We start from the raw sequence: 7,500 nt of genomic DNA, 5'->3' as shown, positions 1-7,500 counted from the left end.
GCGCAGCAGCGTAAAACTTTGGGAGAGTCTGTTCAACATAAATGATGAACCAACCTAACTTTGTGTAAATAGAGCTCAATATAGAAATATGTCCACATATGCAGTCGAGACTGACGCGGCTTTTTTCTGAATTTCTACAAACACCATTTCATTTTATAGTAAATGAGTTTGGGCTGGTTTATGTTTATGAACAGACGCCTACAGATCAACATAGTAAAGGAGCTCATCTGTGATCCTGAGTTTAAAGCCAGTTTTTATTCAACTTAAACTTGGAACTAAGTTGTAAATAAATCTGAAACTGAAACTTTGCTTGTGTGTAAAAAGTGATTTCAGAGCCACTCGGTTCTCCCTGATGGAAACTGTTTACCTTCAGTGTTTTGTGCTTCTGATCATTTTAATAGACGTCAGCGTCACTAATTAATGACCTTCTATTAAAAGACTGGTTTACCAAGAGAGACGCTGGAGGACTTTCACCTGAAATGAGTTCATGAAGCCAGTCTGGTTATAAAAATGATAACAGGACATCAGAGCCAGAATTACTCTTTTAGTACTTTTACTTTATACTTAAGTACATTTGAAGGGAAATACTTTAGTACTTTTACTCCAGTGGAGGTCTAAAGGGAGGAACTTCTACTTTTACTGGAGGGATATTTTACCTTGGGGGTCTCTACTTTAACTGGAGTACAGGGTTTGTGTTGTCCAGCGCTGGTATGCACATATTGTGGATCTTGTATCTCCATTTTTCTCATTTTCATTTTTTTGACAGTCTGAAAAAGCAGCTGTTCTTGACGCTGGATCAAAACTTCCTGTTAAGTGGACTCATTTAAATGCTCCAAAATCATTTGGGAAAAATCCCATTCCATTAAATCCATGAGATTTTTTCCTTCCACTGTAAAAATACCATTTCAGAGCTTTTATTCCCACAGTGACAAGAAGTGAAACCCACTAGCTACAAAGAACTGACGTAAATATGGCTTTCCCACAAGTTTTAATGTATAATTTAACATATTGGAATAAAGACGTGCAGAAGTTCATTCAACAAAACATCGTTTGACCAGACGCGGTCAAATTCTTGCACGGTACTGGATATTTACATTACTACATATATGTCCTTGTGTGTTTATATTATACATATTTTACATAGTTATTAAAATACTTCTCTTATTATTACAGCCTTGCAAAAGTGATCACCCCCTGAAAAATCATCAGATTTGTTTGGACTATAAACGACATTGATATATTGCACCATCATATTTTATTCTGAAATATTGACCCTTCAAGATGAATTAAAGTTACATTGGTTTTATGTAAAAACACATTTTGTGAGAAAAAAATTCCTGATAGTAATTCTGTTTTCATAAGCATGGAACCCTTGAACTGTGGAAGCTTTAACACCGATGACCACAGATGACAAACTGGCCTCTGGCTAAAAGACCCCCTTCATTTAAGCGCCACTGGTCAGACAGAGAATCAGCAGGAAAGCTGTGATGATGAAGATCGAAGAGATTCAGAGATAACGACACAGAGACGCACAGGACAGACAAAAGGCTACACAATAACATCCCAGAGTTTGGATGGACCGGTGAGTGCTGCTGGACCAACTGCGAGGAAATGGTATCATACCACTCAGGCCCTGCCTCGACCAAACTCAGCCCCTGCCTCGACCAAACTCAGCCACCGCCTCGACCAAACTCAGCCCCTGCCTCGACCAAACTCAGCCCCTGCCTCGACCAAACTCAGCCCCCGCCTCGACCAAACTCAGCCCCTGCCTCGACCAAACTCAGCCACCGCCTCGACCAAACTCAGCCCCCGCCTCGACCAAACTCAGCCCCCGCCTCGACCAAACTCAGCCACCGCCTCGACCAAACTCAGCCACCGCCTCGACCAAACTCAGCCACCGCCTCGACCAAACTCAGCCCCTGCCTCGACCAAACTCAGCCACCGCCTCGACCAAACTCAGCCACCGCCTCGACCAAACTCAGCCACCGCCTCGACCAAACTCAGCCACCGCCTCGACCAAACTCAGCCCCCGCCTCGACCAAACTCAGCCCCTGCCTCGACCAAACTCAGCCCCCGCCTCGACCAAACTCAGCCCCTGCCTCGACCAATCTCAGCCACCGCCTCGACCAAACTCAGCCCCTGCCTCGACCAAACTCAGCCCCCGCCTCGACCAAACTCAGCCCCCGCCTCGACCAAACTCAGCCCCCTGAGCTGGGAGTCCAGCTCAGTCTGGAGTCTCTGAGCTGGGAGTCCAGCTCAGTCTGGCGTCTCTGAGCTGGGAGTCCAGCTCAGTCTGGCGTCTCTGAGCTGGGAGTCCAGCTCAGTCTGGCGTCTCTGAGCTGGGAGTCCAGCTCAGTCTGGCGTCTCTGAGCTGGGAGTCCAGCTCAGTCTGGAGTCTCTGAGCTGGGAGTCCAGCTCAGTCTGGCGTCTCTGAGCTGGGAGTCCAGCTCAGTCTGGCGTCTCTGAGCTGGGAGTCCAGCTCAGTCTGGCGTCTCTGAGCTGGGAGTCCAGCTCAGTCTGGAGTCTCTGAGCTGGGAGTCCAGCTCAGTCTGGCGTCTCTGAGCTGGGAGTCCAGCTCAGTCTGGCGTCTCTGAGCTGGGAGTCCAGCTCAGTCTGGCGTCTCTGAGCTGGGAGTCCAGCTCAGTCTGGCGTCTCTGAGCTGGGAGTCCAGCTCAGTCTGGCGTCTCTGAGCTGGCAGTCTAATTTAGTCTGGAGTCTCTGAGACTCAAGACTCTCAGTCCAGAGAATCGACTTGGACTCACAAGTCAAACACTCAAAGCTCGACTCTAGAGACTTAAGACTCACAGCCTAGTGACAGAAGACTGGACTGAGCCCTCCGACACTGGAGCCCTGACTCCCCCAATCTTATGACCGCAGCCACCCAGTTTGCTTTGTGTTCCATGTAGTTACTGAGTAAGCCGCGTTGGGATTGAGGGGCTTCAGCTGTGAACCAGTTCTACTTGAGTATTAGAGCTCCTCACTCTGTAATACGGACAGAAACATGCCATAAATGGATTCAGCTGGATTTCTCAATCACTTCGAACGATTTATTAAAAGCCCATTCAAAAGAAAGAACTAGAAGTCAAACAAGCCCCATTACCTCACGTGATGGCGCTGGTCGGGTTTAGGATTTAGCCTAAAATCCTACAGCAACTTTCTTCAGTAAAGTGAGGCAGAAAATCCTTCTTTGTATTTACGTCTCATCCTTGACATTTGAACGAAAGGGTGATGAAAACCCTCCCCAGGGGAGAAGGGTGTGATTTCCAGGAGGCACAGCCATCTGACACTTGGCTCTGAAATGTTTGGCCCATCTGAGGGTTTGACCTCTGACATTTCCCACACACACTGCCATCGGCCCCTTTTGATCAAACGGGTAAACCAGAGTTTAATCAGCAAAAAATGAAGAGAAGGAACAGACAATCCAGTTGACCCCTCAAACTGCAGGCTTATCAAGTTTATAATTCAGTAAACTAAGCTATTCTTAAATCACAGGAGAGAGAAACAGAAGCCTGGACACACCAGCAGCTCGAGGGACTTCAGTTCCAAAGACTAACACTGACCTCTAAATTTGCTCAGACTGAGCGCAAACTGGACACACTGATATAAGAAGGGATACACTGTAAAAACGACTGTAAAAAGGCAAAACCCACCTTGGTTGATGGTTAAAATCTGTGAAATTACACTTATTTAAATTCTTAGAAATATTGCCTTTCACCTTTATTCATCTAGTTATTCAGACACAACATTTCATAATAATATTAACAGTAACATCCATCAAAATAATTGCAACATTGTGAAATAAAGATGATTGTTTGTTTTCATGTATTTACATTCTATTTCAGTGAGTAAAAACTTTTTAATTAAAAACTAGTATGAATTTTAAATTAAAATCTTACAGTTCTTCCACATTGAAACTATTTCATACAGAGCAGCACAACCTCTCTTTACCATGAGCAACGCTTTCCTTGTTGTTACTATATCAAAATATATAAAAAGAGCCGGGTATCATCATTTCTCTGATAATAAAAGATGATCTTGATTTAAAGCCAATTCCTAAGAGAGTGGCTTCTTCAAAATAGAACAAAAATATTAACCTCTTCAACTCCTCGGGACCACCGGTGGTCCCAAACCGCTCTTCATCATGTTCTCCATAACGTTCATACTCCATAAGCTCCATTCAGAAGCTGGGCATCGTGTGAGGCTGTAGCTCTTCTCTCCAGTCTAATAGACGGTGACGTCATTTTAAACCCTTATAATAAAAGAAGCTGAACTCAGTTTGTTTTTCTACTGAAAGTCGACCCGTTTTTCCCCAAATCTGGGCTCTAAACTGCTCTGGAAACATCACTTTTAGAGAACAACACAAAGAGCGGCGCAGATTTTCGGGTTTCAGCAGTGAATTGTGAGCGTGTGGTGATGTGTGGAGATCATAAAACACACGTTCTGATCATTTGAGGGGCTTTTATAAAAATATAAAATAAAAAAACAATAAATCAATAAAATAAAGATTGACATGTTTTTCATGCAGTTACTGAATAATTTGCCTCACGATTTGGTGACAAAAATTCAGACGGACAAACCAAAACATGCCCTGGAGAGCAAGAGGCTAAATAAATCACACACTGCAGCAGATTTAAGAGGAGCTGGTGTTAATAATCTCGTCCAAATCCATCGTACGGCAGAAACGAGCAATAACACTGGTATTATTATGAGAGCCATCAAAGGAACTTTAGCTGTATTTGAAAGTGAGCTGGGCTTCAGCCTGGACATACAGTAGGCTTTAAGGGTCAAATATGGGTAAACATTTCAAAAACATATTCCGGGAGTTAATCATTCATCGTAAATATTTAGATGTATGCAGTTGGGTCCAAAAGTCTGAGACCATTACAGACAGTGTTTCTGTTTAGCGCTCTTTTCTAATTTAATACAAACTTTTTCATTACAAATTACATTACCAGCTACAAGTTGAGTGAAAAGCAGAATCTCCTCTGACGAGTCGATCAGATCCACCTGAGAGTCGTCCGAACACAAGCCTGAAAACAGCCAGTGTCCAGATTTGCTGAAAAATTTGAAAAATGTGACCAAGAAACAGTCCAGTCTCACGAATATTCCTTTGCAATTTTACTTTTACATAATTTTTCTATGTTTTAGGAAAAGTTGTGTCTGATCCACTCGCTTCAGCACAACACACACTAACACACCACCACCACATCAGTGTTACTGCAGTGCTGAGAATGACCCACCACCCAAACAGTACCTGCTCTGTGAGGGTCCATGGGGGTCCTGACCACTGAAGAACAGGGTAACAGAGTATCAGAGAAACAGATGGACTACAGTCTGTAACTGTAGAACTACAGAGTGCAGCTATACGGTCAGTGGAGCTGATAAAGTGGACAGTGAGAGTAAAAACAGGGAACTCAGAACAAGTTCGACCGCTAAAGGTGCAAAAACCAATTCTTTCTCACACACACACCCTCCTGTCACTCGGATGGAGAGTGTAATAACCTGCTGTTGATTTGGACCTGCATCATTAGTCCAGCCAATGACCCGGAATCTGGCTATTGGCAGGCAGCGCCTGTAAATGACCACCATTCTCTACCTTCCTCAGTAAAAATTCCCCAGCATGAGCGAAAAAGCCTTTCTACAGTCCAGCAACAGCAAAGCCCTGCTAAAAAAAGTTCAGACAACCTTCAACTAACCTGCAAACCTCTGTTTATAGACCTTCACCGAACACTGACCACAACACCAGCTCAGATAACCCAGTAAATGTTTTACTGTCCCTTAACAGAGCAGCAAAAAATGAATTTCCAGTCCAATATTGATTTGATTATCTACATCTCTACTGAGATTAGTCTTAACCCTTTACTGCTAAGGCCATAAAGCATCTACACTACATGGGCAAAAGCATTGGGACACCTACACAAGCTTTATTTAATCCCATTCTAAATCCATAGGCATTCATATGGAGCTGGTCCCCTTTGCAGATGTACCAGCTTCCACTCTTCTGGGAAGCTTCCTCCAGATGTTGTAGAGAGTCTGTGGGAATTTCTGCTCATTCATCCAGAAGAGCATTTGTGAGGTCAGACAATGATGTTGGACGAGAGGGTCTGGCTCAAAATCTCCGTTCTAGACCACCCCAAAGGTGTTGGATGGGGTTGAGGTCAGGACTCTGTGAGGGCCAGTCAAGATCTTCCACACCAAACTCACCTAGTCATGACTTTATGGAGCTGCTTTGGTCACTGGGGCTCAGTCCTGCTGGAACAGGAAAGGTTCTTCCCCAGAACCTACATTTGTCCAAAATATCTTGGTGCAGAAGCATAACGATTTCCCTTCCCTGGACCTAAGGGGTCTAGACCAACCCCTGAGCATTAGTGAGGTCAGGTACTCATCTCAAAGGTACTGGATGGAGCTCCATCACTCCAGAGAAGACAGTTCCACTGCTCCACAGCCCAATGCTGGGGGGCTTTAGTCCCCTTTAGCACATGCTTGTCATTGATCATGGTGACATTAGGCTCACGTCCAGCTGCTCCAGAGTGAGCCAATCTATTGGTCAGTGCTTTTCTATGGACATTATGGTGCATGAATGTCTGTTTAAGATCCTTACAGGAGCTGAATTCACTCATTAGAGGAGATTAAAATAAATTAATTCTATTATAAAGTAAAAGAAATAAAAGTATTTTAAATGTATTTTCCCTCTAACACCAAATACAGTTGATCAGCAAAGACGTTTTAAGTGCTGTTTATCTGATGGGGCAGTTCTGTCCATCAGCTCTTCCAGGTGGTTGTTTTTTTCATTTACTTTTCTTTGACTTTCTTTTAAGTGACCCTTATTAGTGCCACAAATGGGGAAATTTCACCTCCGCATTTACAGTGAAGTAAGTAGAAAGACGAGAGACGTCTGTAATTTTCATCATAGCTACACTTCAACTATGAGAGCCAATATGAGAAAAAAAAATCCAGGAAATCTCACTGGAGGATTTTTAAAGAATTTATTTGTAAATTATGGTGGAAAATAACTATTTGGTCACCCACAAACAAGCAAGATTTCTGTCTCTCACAGACCTGTAACTTCTTCTTTAAGAAGCTCTTCTGTCCTCCACTCGTTACCTGTATTAATGGAACCTGTTTGACCTCGTTATCTGTATAAAAGACACCTGTCCACAGCCTCAAACAGTCAGATGCCAAACTCAACCACGGCCAAGACCAAAGAGCTGTCGAAGGACACCAGGGAGAAGACTGTAGCCCTGCACCAGGCTGGGAGGAGTGACTCTACAACAGGCAAGCAGGTGGTGGGAATAAATCAACTGTGGGAGCAATAATCAGAAAATGGAAGACGTACAAGACCATTGATAATCTCCCTCGATCTGGGGTCCACGCAAGATCTCAGCCCGTGGGGTCAAAATGATCATGAGAACGGTGAGCAGAAATCCCAGAACTACACGGAGTGACCTGATGAATGACCTGCAGAGAGCTGGGACCAAAGTAACAAAGGCTACCCTCAGT

At 44.0% G+C, this 7,500-nt stretch overlaps 1 protein-coding gene across 2 annotated transcripts in view; it reads right to left on the bottom strand.

Annotated features, from left to right (window-relative positions):
- The window catches only part of LOC108411180 (carbohydrate sulfotransferase 15-like), a 106,589-nt gene that overhangs the window by 79,184 nt on the left and 19,905 nt on the right, over window positions 1–7,500 (bottom strand). The window contains exon 1 of one of the 2 annotated variants that reach the window (XM_037544455.1): window positions 3,101–3,124. The exons of the other annotated variant lie outside the window; for it this stretch is intronic. The gene's annotated coding sequence lies outside the window, so the exon portion shown is untranslated. Of the gene's footprint in view, window positions 1–3,100; window positions 3,125–7,500 lie in introns of those variants that run through there. 2 annotated transcript variants of the gene reach the window in all.

The sequence above is a fragment of the Pygocentrus nattereri genome, chromosome 13 (assembly GCF_015220715.1).
Source record: "Pygocentrus nattereri isolate fPygNat1 chromosome 13, fPygNat1.pri, whole genome shotgun sequence".
In the NCBI taxonomy this organism is placed as follows: Eukaryota; Metazoa; Chordata; class Actinopteri; order Characiformes; family Serrasalmidae; genus Pygocentrus; species Pygocentrus nattereri.
This window is presented reverse-complemented; position numbering and strand designations above follow the sequence as displayed.